The sequence below is a fragment of the Pseudopodoces humilis genome, chromosome 13, assembly GCF_049639895.1.
Source record: "Pseudopodoces humilis isolate 2021_Gansu_Grassland_sample_001 chromosome 13, ASM4963989v1, whole genome shotgun sequence".
Classification (NCBI taxonomy): domain Eukaryota; kingdom Metazoa; phylum Chordata; class Aves; order Passeriformes; family Paridae; genus Pseudopodoces; species Pseudopodoces humilis.
This window is the reverse complement of record NC_142212.1, coordinates 1,380,781-1,397,238: the sequence shown is the minus strand read 5'-3', so window position 1 is coordinate 1,397,238 and position 16,458 is coordinate 1,380,781. Positions and strand designations below refer to the sequence as shown.

The window sequence follows — 16,458 nt, the reverse complement described above, 5'->3', positions numbered from 1 at the left end:
ACCTCACATCTGTACTACTTTAACACAGGAATTGCAACACCAGAGTGATCCATTACTGTAAAAACCTGAAGAGATTTATTCTACAAACAAATTACTGCAGCCAAAGCCATCTCAGTTTGTTCCTTTCAGGTTACCTGCAGCTGGGTGATTTAGTGTCTTTGGGATTCTCTCCCAAGAACAAAGAGAAAGATGGCAGATCTCCAATCCCCAGAACTGGTGGGAAGAGGGAAGAAGAGAAAGAAGCATTACAATGCCCACCTTCCAGTGATTTAAAAGACACAATGATGAGAAACAGCCTGATCAAGTCCTATGAGCAAATTCCAGCCTTCATTCAAAACCATGTCAAAAAATGTTTCATGTGCTTCATTTCGTCTTTTATTAAAAGCTTATTAAATTGTTATTCCTAATGACAAATGCAGCATGCAAGGATCCCTCTCTACTCAGTTGATGTGCCTGTGCATATTCTAAATGTCACACATTGCAACGTGCAAGATCTCATTTAACCAGCAAGATGAGTAAAAATTACCCTTCCCTTAAGATTTAATGACAATATAATTAATCTCTAACAGTGTCCCAAACAACTGGCTTTCTCTTTATAATCCTGAATTGTTTCATTAGTTTTAGTAAACCAACAATTAGTCTTTGCTGATTTAAAAGTCTATTTAGGTACTAAATAAAAGTATGTAAAACTGAGCTCAGTTCTTTGCTACAGAAGTGAGCCTTGCAGGGCAGGACTAGCTTTTCTGTGTGATCACAATGTGCTGTCACTCCACACTGCAGAAATTAAGAAAATTCTACTTCATTATTGAAAAGCACAGTGAATATTTTTACACTATTTTGACAGCAGAGCTGCATATTTCAAAATCCAGAACCATTTCACAATAATTACTAAAACAAAACATATTTCATCTCTCAGTGTGGCTCAGCAACACCCTACCTGAAGTTTAAAGCTTTGGCAGAAAATGGCCAAGCCACAGAGTCTTTGAGGTTGGAAAAGGCTTGGGGAGATCACCCAGTTCAACCTCTCTGCGCAAAGCAAGGCCACATGTAAGATCATATTTACAGGAAAATGGACACGGGCTAAATGAACCAGCCTAACCTCTGGAACTAAAGAATGAGGTCATCTTTGTGGATAAAAAAGCTGATGTTGCAAGAAGAAAGAAGAAGCAGAAAAGCTGACAGACAAAGGGGTGTCAAACCAAGTAAAATGATGCTTCCAGCATCTACCAATTAGATTAAGAAAAGAGATGTGTGCTTGCCTGGTGGACACACAGAGCTCCCGATCAAGAGATGCGTGGACAAAGTGGAGCTACCAATTAAACAATGCCTGACTGTGTAGACCCAGATAAGAAGTAAATATAAACAATGTTTAGAAGCGAAATGAACGGCTTTTGCCTGATTCACATTGAGGTGTGCAGAGTCCTTTGTCTCTCAGCTGACTAGAGAACACAATCTTTACCCTCTCTGCAGCCTCAGGCTCTGCACCCTGCTCCTCCAGAGACCTACACACCCAGGTTATCCCAGAGCCGTCCTGAGCTCAAACTCCACATCTCTTCCAGCCCTGGGGAGACACAAAAACATTTTCTGTATGTTGCAGATGGAGGAACCAAGAGCAAACAGATTCTTTCCCTTGCACTTGGATCAATGCTTCCTCACTCTGGGATCCACAGTCTCTAGGATCCAAAGTGAGAGCAGGAAAAAGAACCTGGGAAAGGTTAAAGCTGTCCACAGGAACAATGCACAGATAAATAGAGTGGAAGAGCTTGAAAACCACCAAACCACTTCCGGTATTTTGGATCCCAGTCACAGGATAGCATAAAGCATCCTTTATTTCAGCCAAAATTTCAGCTTTGGAGCTATTTCAGCTCCAAAGAAAGTAACACTAGATCAAAGGCCTCTAATAAAGTACAGAGAAAAACTGGAGTAAAAAGAATTAGTATTGGTTTTCCCAACAAAACTTCAGTTAATTCATGGTATTTAGAGCAGCTGTTTGATCTCTCCTGTTATCTAAAATTGCACTTTCATCCAATCCATAGCCACTACAACGTGAAAACCAAGGACATTTCGCAAGAACCCAAGTTATCATTTGGGACATCAGTTTTAAATCACAAACAATAAAATCCCTGTGAATGACTGCTAAATGTTCATTCTAAAGAAGAAAACAACATACTTCATCTCAAAACTGAATTACAACTCTGCCAGAAATTATTTGAAAAGAAATATCTTTAAGAAGTTGGAAGCTCAAGCTGAACAGAAACAGGCAACAATTTCAGAATCCGACCATTAACCCAAAATATCCATCCAAATTATTATTGTGAAAATAGTATACATTCTCTCTTGCTTAGGTGACAGCTTTCAATTCCTAAGTAAACTCAGAGTGTGGTCTATCATTACATAAAATATAACAGGCAACTAGCATTTTCCAATATATATGTATAGCTAACATGGATAATTACAAACTACGTCACTTGCACAGGATGTCTGAATATTTGTGTTTTAAATTAGATTGCATAAAACAGCACATACTGCATGGTAGTCACTGTTTCAATAATTACTGGTTTCTATATAATTTCTGCATCATTATTATATATTATTCTTCCATTAATGGAGAAATATCCATGCATACAATGCATCTTTGCTTATTGGCAAAGATGCATTATTAAGAAAGGATGACTAGAGGGATTAAAAAATAAAAGCCATCATAGATATTAAGATGCTATTAAGAAAAATCCAAAGAATTTTCACTGTAGAAGAAAGTCAGTGAAAGAAAAGATCATTACGAGATTATTTCAGATAATAATTGACTCTTGTAATAAATTTACAATTTTGAGCTCTTATAATAATTGACAGTGAGAGTGTAATTTAGTACTAACATCATAATCCTAGCAGTTGCTTGGAATGGGTTGTGGATAAATAATTTTTGTTTGGTTGGAGTTTTTTCAGATCTATTATGGCATATTGGCTTCAGAGAGCTTTAGCTGCTGCCAGCATCACAAGGAGAGGAACATGACACGTTTCAGAGCAATACCTTCACGTGTAAAATGAGGACCTGAGTTAGTATCCACCAATAAAAACAAAGCAGTAACATGAATACATCTCCAGATTGCCTAGGACACTTCCTGCTTCCTTGACAGCACACTGGTGTCAGCAAACACCACTGAGCCCTCCACGGCCCTTCCAAAAAAGAAACCAAAACCCATCAAGCACGTGCATACACGAATTGCAGTAAGAATCAATAATTGATGATGCCCTGGCCACCCTGCTTGACTCTGGGAATGATTGATACATTCCAGCTCATTGACTGTCATTGATCATGACACTGACTGGGTGCAGTCCTGAGCCACACTCCCCTGTGGCACTGAGATCTCCTTCGGAATATGATGGGCAGACCCCTCAAAACACTGGGATGATTGTTACCATGCAAAGTTACTGCTCAAAAGGCACCTTAAGCCATGTTATCCTAGCTCATAAATAAACTGAATTCAGAGATTAGCTTAGAGCTCAGGTGTCGTCCCCCTATATCCAAATGTGGCATTCAGAAATACATGCAAAGTCTGCAGCAGCCATGTCTCCCCACCTGCCCTGCTCAGGAGGGACAGCACTCCTCAGAGAAGCCAAACAGGACAGCTGCAGCTCTGGCAATTTCTAAGTTAGGCCAAGTGCACAGCCTGCTGTGCACATCCTGTTCTGCACAGCCCTGTTGCTCCCCCAGCCTCACTCCAGCGGGGCCACCACACCACTGTGTGTGGGGCACATTCCCCATTGTCCATTCCCTCTCCTGTGCTCCTGCCTCACCTCTCAGCCCTCCTGAGACACTCCACACCAGGGACCAGCCCTGAGCTCGTGTCCACTGCCTGAAGCTGTGTTCTCAGAATGGGAACGCTCTGCTCAGGTTCTGTGCTGTACTGTGGCAAAAGAAAGATCAGACTTGTCAAGCAAAATGATTGCGTCAAGGTGGTTTTTAATTGAAAAGCTCATTTGCATGCATGGTCAGGAGGATCAGGTATTCTGCTCCCTCTGGGATGCAGTTACAGAATCACAGAGTGGCTTAGGTTGAAGGGGACCTTGAAGACCATCTCATTCCAATACCTTCCACTAGACTAGGCTGGTCTATCCAATCTGCCTTGTGAAAAAACAAACAGAATAAAACTAGAAACAAACTGAAAATGCTAGGTAATCTCTCTTCATAATTTTCTGGTCACAGATCCAAGAGTATTTCCTCTTTTTCACCATGGTTTACCTTCTTTTCCTGCCTAGATACTTGAATGCAACTCCTACAGCATGCCCAACCCAATATCTACAATAAAACATTCTTGCCCTGAACAGATCCCTCTTCCTCTCCACAGAGCAGCCAGTCTGGGATTCTCAGATGCACAAAAAGGCAACGTCCCCTGCCACTGATGTATGCTGAGAAAGGCACAGAGCACAAGATTCACTCTATTGAGGACTTCTACATTCATCTTCTACTGATCTGCCACAAGGGGATAAATTTGATAACAGGAATGTGTGACTGGCTTAGTGCAACACAAATTAAGTGCACTAACGTCCAGTTCTTTTTGCATTTAATACAAGCAGCTACCCAATACGTGCTGTAGCCATCTTACAATTCTGCACCTGTCATTTTAAAACATTGAATAACATTTGAATGCCAGAGTGCACAGCATACACAAAGCACAGGCAGTTTTCAGAATACATGTCCCAACCAGGGATGTTCTCCAAATACTTCAGTTCAGTGACCAGATCTGATGATGGAATTACAACAGCTGGTTACAGTTCCATCAAAGAATTCATTCTAGCCATGAAAACATACAAATTTCTTCATATCAAGTAAAATTTAATTTCTTACACGTTCTAAACTATGTTATACATTAGGGTTCCTTCTTATATACAGTAAGATGCATTTTATTTCAAAACATTTTCAGAATTAAAAACATAAAAGCTGTATAAAAACAAAAATATATTGGCTTCTTTGACTAAAGAACTTAAGTTGTATTAACATTTAACAGCACAAAATTCCAATCCACTCAGCAATCTATTAGAAATACACATGATAACATTAAATTAAAATTACTGGGTTTTGACTTTTAAAAAAATATTTAAACAAACAAATTGTTAAATTTGTTAAATTTAATTGTTTAATCACCTGAAAGTGGAAAAAGCTTCAAGCAGCTTTGGTGTTCAAAGAGGATGCAAACAAGCCTTTTAGGAGTCACCACCATCTGACCATAAGGGACAGCAGGCAGGAGTTGCCTCTCTCCCCAGGGACATACACACACTGTGAGCTCATCATTACCATTCTTATGTAGATCACACCATGGATGTTCAATGACATTTTACAGAGAGATAAGACTTGAAAGCCCTGCCCTCAGGAACCTAAGCCTTCAAGGACAGGGCAAAGCCTGTATACCACACCTTTCAAACTGGAACTATCCATGTCACTGAGAAGTAATTTAGGGGTCAGAGCCTGCAAAAAGTCAGTAAGACATTGAATTTTGTAACCATTTCCTCAGAAAAGACAACAAATTACCTGATGATTAAAGGTAATCTTCTAAATATCTGTGATTATTAGGAAGTCAGCTCTGACTAGTGCTGCAGGACATGATGAAAGACACAAGCAATGGTTCTAGAAAGCCCATTGTGGGTCATACTGAACACCTCACCTCCTGCAAAGCAACAGCAATGCAACTAAGAACATAAACACAACAGAAAGTATAATTACAAAGTCAAAATCTGGTACTACTACTCCACACAAGATATTCCCCCACATAAACCCCCTGGCTGTCAGTAATGTTCTGCCTTTCTCCAGTCTCAGTCCTCCATGACCTAAATATTCACTGATTAGTACTTCTCTGTATTTAACTCTTTGAGGGCCCAGTCCTGAAGCCCTTCATATTTTTCCATCCAGGCTGGACCAAGCAAACACAAGAATGCTGGGCAGGGAAGGGAAGGGAAACTCAACACCTGGCAGGACCAGCACATGAGCACTGCTAGCATTCCACGTTCTGTATCTATCGTCATTCTGCTTCTCAGAGTAGTATTTCCAAAAAAGGACATTTTAACAAACCAGACTAAACACCCAATAGCAGAAAGAAATGGTAAATCCTGGGCTAAAGGGCAGAATTTAACACAGGTGAAAGATACAGGTGGTGGGACTAATGGTGTGGTTTTATACTACACTTAACATCCTCCCACTGAAAGAGTTTTTCTTCCCTGCTCCCTCAACCAAAGCCATTACATTCCTCTTACTTAGAAGGTTTTGACTCGACTCAGAATTGATTGAGGTGATCCCATGCATAGGGCAGTGGTGTGAAAGCCACAGTGACACCAAAGGCAGCAGAAAGAGGAGTTGGGGCTGCTGCTGTGACAGGTACTACACTCTGCAGAACCCTGGGAATGGCATGGTTTACTGCAACTCAATTGGCCAGCAAACAGAAACACTTCCTTTCAATTATTATTACCTAATGGCACAGAAAAAAATATATCAAAACCTCTTGTTCTGCAACAAAATACTTCTTCACTGGGAATCAGAAGTATTGAAAGTATTCAAAAACTGATACCATTTATTCCTCTTAAAAGCAAAGTCACATTTACAAGGAAAATAACTCTGGTTTGATCTTTCCACCTTCACAGACCATGACATTTTTACCACTCATTTACTAAATATAACCTAAGTTAAACCAGTTTGCCTTTTATAACCAAAGAGATCGAGACCTTGAGCTTTTTCAGTGAAGTATGTTTTCCAAACCTCTACAATTTTTGTGGCAAGGGTGTTCTATTGCTATATCACATTTATAGGGGAAATTAAACTTCAATTGATCCCATGCTTAAGTGAAAAGGCTCAGTTTTGGTTTCCTGTTGGAACTTGCACATGAAGAAATTTCTTTTTTGGGGGGGGAGTGGGGAGGAGTGGAGCAAGGCAAAGAACAACAGCTTTATAGAAAACAAGATTCAATTTTAACATTGAATTGTGAATTTATCCACTATGATGAAGTCTTCCCTTTTTTGAAGGGGTGGTAAGTGGGACCCTGTAAGCTGGAAAGAATTTTTAAATTCTGGATGCAGTTCTTCATGGCGATCCATGAACCCACACTGCCCCTGCACCAGGAAGGGACAAGAATCAGGATTACACTGCAAGCTCTGACACTCAGCAAAACAAGGCTGTTCCAAAGAAAATACTGTAAATTAACTTAATCCTATTGTGTAGGACTGAAACCGAGACTTTTTTTTTTCCCGCTCAGAAATGAATAAAACTAATAAGAAAAAAACCACAGATGCCTTGATCATCACTGAGCTCTTAGAGCACTACTGCTGAGAGCAGGTGGAGCAAAAAGCATAATTTCCATCACCAGAATCCTTAAGTACCAAGAATGCTATAATGGCATCACCAGTGTCACTCTGCCCTATTCCCCACTGGATTTTCATATTTTAGAGGGATTTATTTTGGTGTTGATTTCCTTGCAGCATCAAGCTTGACTCCAACACTTGAAATAAGAAGAGGTTTCTTTTGTTGTTTGTGGTTGGGGTTTTTTGGTAGGGAAAGGAAGCGTGGGTTTATGTTTATTTTTTAGCTACTCCTAAATTCAGGACATTAAAGTTTTTGCCTCTAGCATTATGATATGTATCCTAACTGTAAGAATCTTGAAAGCAAGGTATGCAACCACAAAAGTCTGTATAACTCCACCAGGCTCTTGCTCTTACTTGTTTTTCTCATATTTGATAAATCTCATATTGAGATTTATCTCATTATTTGAGCCTCTGTCTCAAAATAAATCTTCTCAGATGTTTGAGATGAATTTCTAAAGGACTACATTTTCTGCACATTTTCTATATTCAAAATTATAACATCAGGTAACTTCAGGAAAAAGGGAAAATATGCCACATCACACAGACGTGGTTTTTCAGAGGAGAAAATCCTACCCAGCTGTAGAAAATTTATTTTTAGCATTACTTGAAAACTCAGCTCCAGCATAAGACAGAACTCAAGATTTTCCAAATTAAAAAAAGTCATTTTATTATTCATTTGGCATCAAATAAAACATTAGGTTAATGGGTATCAAGAGGAAAATGCATGGTTCTTCACATTCTCGTGTCGAGATGCAGTGTAATAATACAAGGTAAAAGTCACTGGCATGTTGTACTTACTTTTCATTGCCTCAGTACTCAAACATACTCACAACTCTGCCACAAGGGCAAGTAAATCCATACATTCTCAGAAAATGTCACAGACGTCCTTTCCCTCCAAGTTTAGATGGGCACAAGCGACAACAGCAATGATTTTTACTTTCATTTACCCAAATGCTAGTGGGGTTTTTTCCATCATGAAGTATGATGATAACTGAGGAGTATGTAATTACCCTCCTCTGCTGACCCTGAAACATCACCTCCACAGAACATCTGGTACTAGTCATTATTCCACCAAATTCATTATCAATTACACAGGTTGCTGCTACAAGTATGAAACAAACACTTCTCCAACCCTAGAAAACCTGACAGGAGGAGGAAGAAGACAGCACCAGGGAGAGATCTCCAGGTAAGATGTCTCCTCCCCAAAGTCAATACTCTTCTAGAAGATTCCTAAGCTGGATCACCCCAAAATATCAACCACAAGATAAACACATCTAATTCCACACACGTGCCTGCAGCTGTGGCAGTGGAGACCAGAAATCAAATGCTGTTCCTCCACAACTCCCCATCAAAGCCTCTTAGCAGCTACTGCCTTCCCTGCACACCCTCTCTAAGCTGGGGAAACTTTCATTCCCTTCTGAACAGTGCCAGGGCTTCAGGAGAGTGCAGAATGCTCTGTTTGGTTTAACTCCTCACAGTCTGTGTTCACCACTCCAAAATTTTTAAGTGGTGAAATGTGAAAGCCTCAGATGAAGAAAGGAGCTGAACACAAACCTTACTTCCCTCAGGCAGCATGGCTTCACTACGTCCCAACAAGTGGAGAGGAACAGCCAGCAACACATCTCACAAAATCCTCTTTCCCCTGAGAGGTACCCTCAGCACCTCTTAGCAAAGAAGGGTGCAAGAACTGTTTGTTTCCTGAGCACGACCAGGAAACATGAGCATGATCTTTTTTCTTTTTGTCCCTGAGCCTGCCCCTAACTCCAGGCATTCCTGAACAAAGATTCTCTTAGACCTTAGCTTGGACATAACTTTCAGGAATGGCTCTGGGTTCCACATGGGAACACCACAAGCACACAGGAATCCTCAGGACCATGGAAGAGCTCAGCAGAAGATCTGCAACACCAAAATTTCAGGAAAGGCGGGCCCTTAACTCCTGCTGGAGGTGCTCATGTCCTTGTTTAGATCCCACCTTAATTGTACAGCAAACTGTATAAATTGTGCTGAGCTTAATCCAAAAAAGCCCCGCATGCACCATTTACTTTAAGAGCTGGATATCATTAAAAGCCCTATAGAAGCAGGAGCTGTAAGATACTCCCTCATATCCTTAAGGAATAAGGATATGAGGAATCCTCATATACCTTAAGGAATGCCTAAATAACAAATAATTTAAAACAACAAAACAGCAAAAGCATGAAGGGAAGTCTGATCCAGGTCCCCATGTTGTCATGGTGACTTCTCAGTCATTTATGTACTTCAGACACATTTAGAAAAAAAGCTACATTTTCACCCCTCCCCACCAAATAATGTAAGAAAGGGAAAAAAAATCCTGCCAGCTTGTCCCAAGCCAATCAAATGGCAACTGAATCCTTTGATCAGGCAGCACCCCTGAAATATTTTAACCAATACTTTTCCTGCACTGTGAATCAGGTACTCAGGATGGAAACAGACATCAGCAGAAAATTCAAATTAATAATTCATCCAAACCCTTTACCATACAAGATTCTGACCACACTTGGACCCAACAGGTTTCCGCTTCCAGATTATTTAAAAAATAATTACTTACAACATCATTTCATTCATCCCCCATTTGCAGGCACTGTTTGCAAGCAATTGGTTTTCTTTTACCAAGTACTAAGCGTTCCACATGCTGCTGTTATCATACAGAGCAATCAAACAGCCTTAGCCAGCTCAGAAAGAATAAAATCCTCTCAACATTTACACGCAAATGCTGCATAAATACGGATTTTCAAAAAACAAAACCAATACAGCTCATTATGGAGCTGCACGGAAAGAGCAAATGTTTTACTACCAGCACTAAATTGCTCACACTCGGCAAGCGCTGCCCAACACCGCCAAACCTCCCCACACCAGGAAAAGGCTAATGCACAACACAGTGGAAGAGCAGGCATCCAGTAAGACACCATTTTCTACATGATACCTGAAAAAGCATTCCAGACTCCACAAGAAAGCGCTGTTTGAACAGATCACAGCATGCACGCTTACCGGCAGCTCGCCAGCCCAGCCTGGCCAGCCATCTGCCCCTCGCCCGCCCACCTCCCAGCACCGAGGAAAACAAGGCATTCGCTTCACAGACACCATCCTGATGACCCCCACCCTCCCCGTTAATCAATTAATGAAGCAAGACTGTTTTTTCCTTACTAAGCAATGTACGGACACTAGGTCACTTGAAGGTTGCCCGCTCCTTCCTGCTGCAGGGCCTCCCAAATAAAAATTGCCCAGCCAAATTCAGGCTTTTTCTTTTTTTTTTTTTTATATATATTCATTCAAAGCTGTAGGAATACACTCAGCCCTTGACAATGCCGGCTTGCATGATGAAAGAGCAAAAGTAGTTTTGAGGCTGCAGAATGCCTTCTCCGGGTTACCATGGAAATAAATGTGGGAAGGGGAGGGGGCTTCGCTGATGGCAATTCCTGCTACTTAGTGGAGATGTTCTGAAGCCAGAATGCGTGGGAGTGTAGTCCAGGAGAAGAAAATGTGTTTTACTATTACTACTATAATTTTACCTGCACTTCCTTTCATTTGTACCGTATTTCACACAGTTGAAAAGCATAAAACTTCCCTGAAATGCTGAGAGGATGCTCCTTGAAACAAGTACAGGATCCCTCCAATGGGGAGCTGAAGAAACTTTATTTACATATTGGAATTTATGCAGGAATTAATGACAAATTAATGTTCAGTTGCAATTAAAACTTGATTGACAAAGATGAACCTGTTGCAGCGCTGAGGCTGTATCAAGGAGGACCAGTTTCAGGAAAGCTTGGTAAGGAGCATCACCTTGTCATTAAAACACAGGGTAACCTTTCTCTTACAAACAATTCTCACACATAGTATGAAGCAGATCACCTCAAGGATCTTGTCCCTTGCAGAACTGAAAAAAGATCATCAACAAAAGCCCTGTGACACTGTGACACACTGCTCCACAGTGCTCCTCCGTGAGATCCTGACCCACACCACTGCCACCCTCCCTCTCCTTGGGTCTTGTCAGGATCCCCATGGAAAGTCAACAAAAATAATCTATGGGAGGTGGAAGCCTGGCACCAAAATCCCAGTGAGAACAGCCAATACGATTTCATCAAAATGATTATATTTTATACAAATTCAATTAGTATTTTTAGGATATTATTAGTAGTATTTTTTTTTATATTAAGAAAAATTCTTTCATTGAAACAGAATGGTTAAACATTGGAACAGGCTAACCAGAGTAGTGGTGGAGTCACTGCCCCTGGAAGAGTTCAAAAAATGAGTAAACATGATGTTTGGTGACATAGTTTACTGGCCATCATAAGATTCAGAGGTTGGACTTGATGATCTTGTAGGTCTTTTTCAACCTCAGAAAGAGGTAAGAGCTGCTCACTATAGTGACATTAACACAATGCTCCAACCAAAGTGCAATACTCACTGTGCAATATTTGCCACAGAACAAAGTAACTTCCAGTCACCAGTTCACCACTGACTATTATCAATGTAATTTAATTTTGCACATCAGAAAATTCTCCAAACACTGTCTGTGAACAAACAGAAAAAGTTTTTTAACAGTAGTTTATAAATAGAGAGCTCTACCTTGGCACATGAGCCAGAGCTCCCTCCTTAGCCTCTCTGTAGAGGACACCAAAAAACCTATACTAACACAAAGACCACTTTGATTTGCAAGCACAGAAGCTGAAGGTGATCCTCTCCAAAATCCACCATTTATTTATTTATCATTTCCAAATGGGCTTGTTTAGAAAGTTAAGCCAAAAAGAGAGGAGGTAAGCAAGTTGTGGGCCATATAAAAGGAAGGGTAGAGACACTGTGAGAACAATTACAAGCCAGCTGAGCACAAGGCTGGAAAAAACCTGTCAGGCTTTGGAGTTTCTTCAGAAAAGCCCAATGCTGGCTGCTCCACAACTGCTCCAGCCAGCCCCCACGCAGCTGCCTTCTCCCTGGGGCTCCCTCATCTCTCCAGTCCATGTCAGAGAAAGGGAGACACCACCGAGGTCCCAGAGCCCCAGGAGAAGTGGCTGATACCTTCTACCCAAGTGGGACCAGGGCAGAACTGGTGGGAGAAGTAACCTAGGCCAGGTCCCTTTCTGACTCCTCCCTCACTTGCAGCAATTTCTGCCCCAGTCTGAATTGAGAGGAAGAAAAAATGTATGAAAAGATTTTGCAACATGTCACAGCAGTAAGATGAATTAATACATTACATTCACACATATAAAATCCCTAGAACACACACTGCTGGCCCAGGAGCAGAGAAACCCCTCCTGGACCTGAGGGAAGGTCCATCTCCCTATGAAGCAGAGCAAACACTCCAATCCATTTATTTCCACTGTTTCTCCTCCTCCTCCTCAGCCAAATACGAGTTCAACATTTCTTTACAAGGCCACAAATCAACAACCCTAATACAAATAAAACACAAATTTGATTTTATGATATCACAATAAAAATCAGTTTTGCTGATCACACGTGACCCAGATCACACAGTACAACTCTCCCTGCTTTCCCAAGTTCCTACAGGTGGCCTTGCCATCATATCTTTATAATCACCAACAGCAAAATTTCACCCACAGCAAAATCTCACTTCATACACAAAGCCAATGAAAGAGCAGAATTAAATCTGCTAATGTAAACACAGCAAAGCACTATAAAACACAAACAATGGGGAAGGGCTGAAAGGGCTTAAAAATCTAAACAGACAGAAACCAGAGCAACCCAAAGCCATGGAGCAGCTCTGCAGGGTTCACCTGGCATGGGCTTAGGTGTTTCCAGCCACATCCCCTCACACCATGCCAGCTTTCCATGGTGCCCCTCTCCCAGCTCCAGCAGGCACCAAGCAGTGCAGGATGGGGCTGATCCAGGGCAACTCTCGTGTCCACTGTCCAGCTGGCAGCTGCCATCCTGATGCTTCTGCCCACTTGTCTCCTTTCTAGGGACCAGTCTATCTGGCTAATAAATTTTGGAAAAACAGGATAAAAAAATGAAAAAAAAAAATGTTGTATAGATCCTTACCCATTTTATTGACTACTCTGAAATGACCCTGAGGAGCAAGAAGGGACAGAAAGCACAGTGCATAAACATCACTCAGGAAAACAGATTAAAAGCCACACCATCAACCACCAGGGAAACTCAACAAGACCAGGGAGCTCTGATTGATTATTCTTTTCTTTAAAAGGCAGCTGCCAGGGAAAGACAAAGGTAAACAGTGAGGCTGAGCAGAAGGCCAAGAAATTGCAGGGAGAGCATATATTGATTATTAAAAGTCAAGAATATACTTATTTATATCTGTATACAAAAATTGTACATAGCCAGGAGTGTCTGGAAAGGGCAGCCAGGAGATTTCTTTGAAGCCTCCCTGAACAAACAAAAAAGCATCACTGTAACAGCTAGACAGCAACAGACTGACCAGCCAACATTCCTGTGATTATGGGGGTAAAATCACTGTGCTCCAGGAGAGGAACACGCATCATACAAATCACACCTCGTCTCCTAGTAACAAGGCAAGGTATCAGATGTGCAAAGCTGAGGGGAAAAACAGACTTTTGTCTTCTATTGCAAAAAAATAAATGGAACAAAATTGAAAAATGAGTGGCTATTAATTATTACATGATCCTCCTGTAATCTTCTTGAAGCTTTTTATCAGAGCTTTCCATGTGCAAAGAAATGAAGAGTTAATCTCATGGTTGGTGGTAGCTTTTAGATGACTGATAACCTCTTATTGGAAGAACAGATATAAAATTACCAAAAAAATCCCAAAAACAAAAAGAAGACATTGTTAAGGACAAACTATCACTTCAAATCATGTACCCAGCAAAACAGGGAACAAGTTGATATCTATTATTTGTTTGCCCTGTATTTTATGTTCTGACAACTACATTCACCTGCCAATGAAACAAAGGAAAAGTCAGCTTGCCTAACTGCAACACTGGTATCTGATGCAGCCACTTGTGTTGCTGTATATCCATACTATCATTAGCTGGATGCACCAAAAATAAATTAAAAAGAAACCTAAGAAGATGCAATGAATCACTCATGCCACAGTGGAGCAAGCAAAAGAGCCTTGTTTTTTTTGAATGGAGTAATATCTTTTAAATAACCAACAAAAATAAGTATACTTACTAATCTGTCAGAGCTACACAAGTGCATCATGTGATCTGGTCCCAGAATTTCACTAAAGGTGAAATGGCACACCAGCCCATGGAAATGGAGATTTACAGAGGTCCCTGTTACATCCAGAGACACTCTGTGGTTTGCAATATGTATTTTTACAATCTTCTCCTTTGCAGAGCTGACTGGTTAAGGAAGACAGAACACTCAGGGTATTTTTATCAGCCATACAGGTTTGCCATATATTTCAACCTAGTCCAAGTCACCTGAAAGGAAACTGATCTTTTAGAAGGTGACTTTTCACAATTCTCCTGAAGTTTTTTGACATTTTAAACCCTATCTCTGCTAACACCCAGCATTTCCTTCTCATACAGCAGCAGAAAAATTCCTCATATGCACTAATAAAGCATACAGGTGCTACTCTACAGACCCTGCTTTAAAACATCAATTTTAAAAAGCTACATAAAACAGTTTTCATTAATTATTATTTCCCTCAGCATGTGCAATCACTCCAGGGACACTGCAACTTTAAACCTTGATCATTCCAGGTGACTAGGAGGAACCTTAAAGGCATTAAGACAGCAAGAGTTCTGTCCTGTTGCAAGAGAAACTTTTGAAAACCAAGTAACTTTTGAGAAAATGGAAGTAGCTCTGTTGTCAATCACCTCTGCTGCCAAAATTTATTCCTTTAAGAACTTAGCATCTTTGCTCTTTTAGTCTTAAACAAACTAAACAGAAATTTTTGCCCTGGTCATACAAATTTCTGAAACTTATTTTAGAAACTCCCTCCATTAAGACCTGCAGTAAAAATAAGGAGAGGGGTTTAAATCACTTGTATGGTTTAAATGGTGGCAAAAAAAGTTTAAACACCCAAATAACTTCACCTACTTAAACTGGGTAATTTTTCTACTAAAACAACAACAAAAAAATACTCCTCAATAAAGCTAGGTGAATGGGTCTTTAGAGACCTTTGATCCAGCCATTTCATACCACATGTTCAATAAGTGTATTAAATTTCACTGTGCTAATAATAGGTTATAATTGCTATTACCATCATGGACAACAGACAGGCAGTGCTGACCATTCCTTTAAGCACAAACACTTCTGAATTTCATCCTGGGGCTGTGTGTCCCCAGAGCTCTCTGCTCTGGAACCACAGCAGGAGAAAACCCAGAACCGAGCCAGCATGAAATGGGGAACAGGGAGAACTGCAAGTTCAACTCAATGAAATCGATCAGAAACAAATATGAAAGGTGTGAAGTGCCTTTTCCCACTTTCATTTTGTTTTCATAGTCAGAAAGTGCGTTGGAAGTAAACAGAACTTATTTGTAAGAGGTCACTGATAGGAGCTGTATATTTCTTCTAAAACATTTAGAAAAGTGGAACAAAACTTGAAAGCTGAAACCATAAACCATGACATGGACATTTATTCACAGTTGACTTTGCAAACTCCAGTTTGGTTTTTATCAGGACAAAGCCCCATGGTCTCATTTCCTTCAGTTTCCAGTGAACTTCATTATTAAAACATGGGGTTTAAAACAGACCATGACTTCACCCAAAAAACAAAGGTAGTCTTTGTGCAAGGAGAACCACAGTCATATGCTCTGAATGGTGCATAACACCACACAGCTTTAGCAAGAGCATGAGCCAGGCCAATTATTTTTAATTTTTTACATTTAATTCTTAATTTTTAGTATTTAATATAGTAAAATTAATAAATTATGTCACATTATATTAAATTATAAAAATAATATATCATATATTAATTATATATTTTATATTTAATATTTTAATATATATATGCATGCATCTATACATTATACATATGTACACATATCCATATGTGTATATGACACATGACAACCACTCCCTTTAATAATTTCAAACTTAGGGAGACAGTTTGCTAGTGTTACAGTAATTGTTCATGATTAATTTTATCTATCATCTCTTTAAGAAAAACATGAGTATAAATCTATCCACAAATAACACCACTGAACAATTTTCTTC

At 40.2% G+C, this 16,458-nt stretch overlaps 1 protein-coding gene across 3 annotated transcripts in view; it reads right to left on the bottom strand.

Annotated features, from left to right (window-relative positions):
* FGD3 (FYVE, RhoGEF and PH domain containing 3) overlaps positions 1 to 16,458 on the bottom strand; it is a 96,475-nt gene that overhangs the window by 57,141 nt on the left and 22,876 nt on the right. The window contains exon 1 of one of the 3 annotated variants that reach the window (XM_088061878.1): positions 10,507 to 10,615. The exons of 1 other annotated variant lie outside the window; for it this stretch is intronic. The gene's annotated coding sequence lies outside the window, so the exon portion shown is untranslated. Of the gene's footprint in view, positions 1 to 9,910; positions 9,942 to 10,506; positions 10,616 to 16,458 lie in introns of those variants that run through there. One more of the 3 variants, XM_088061879.1, reaches the window with a different exon arrangement.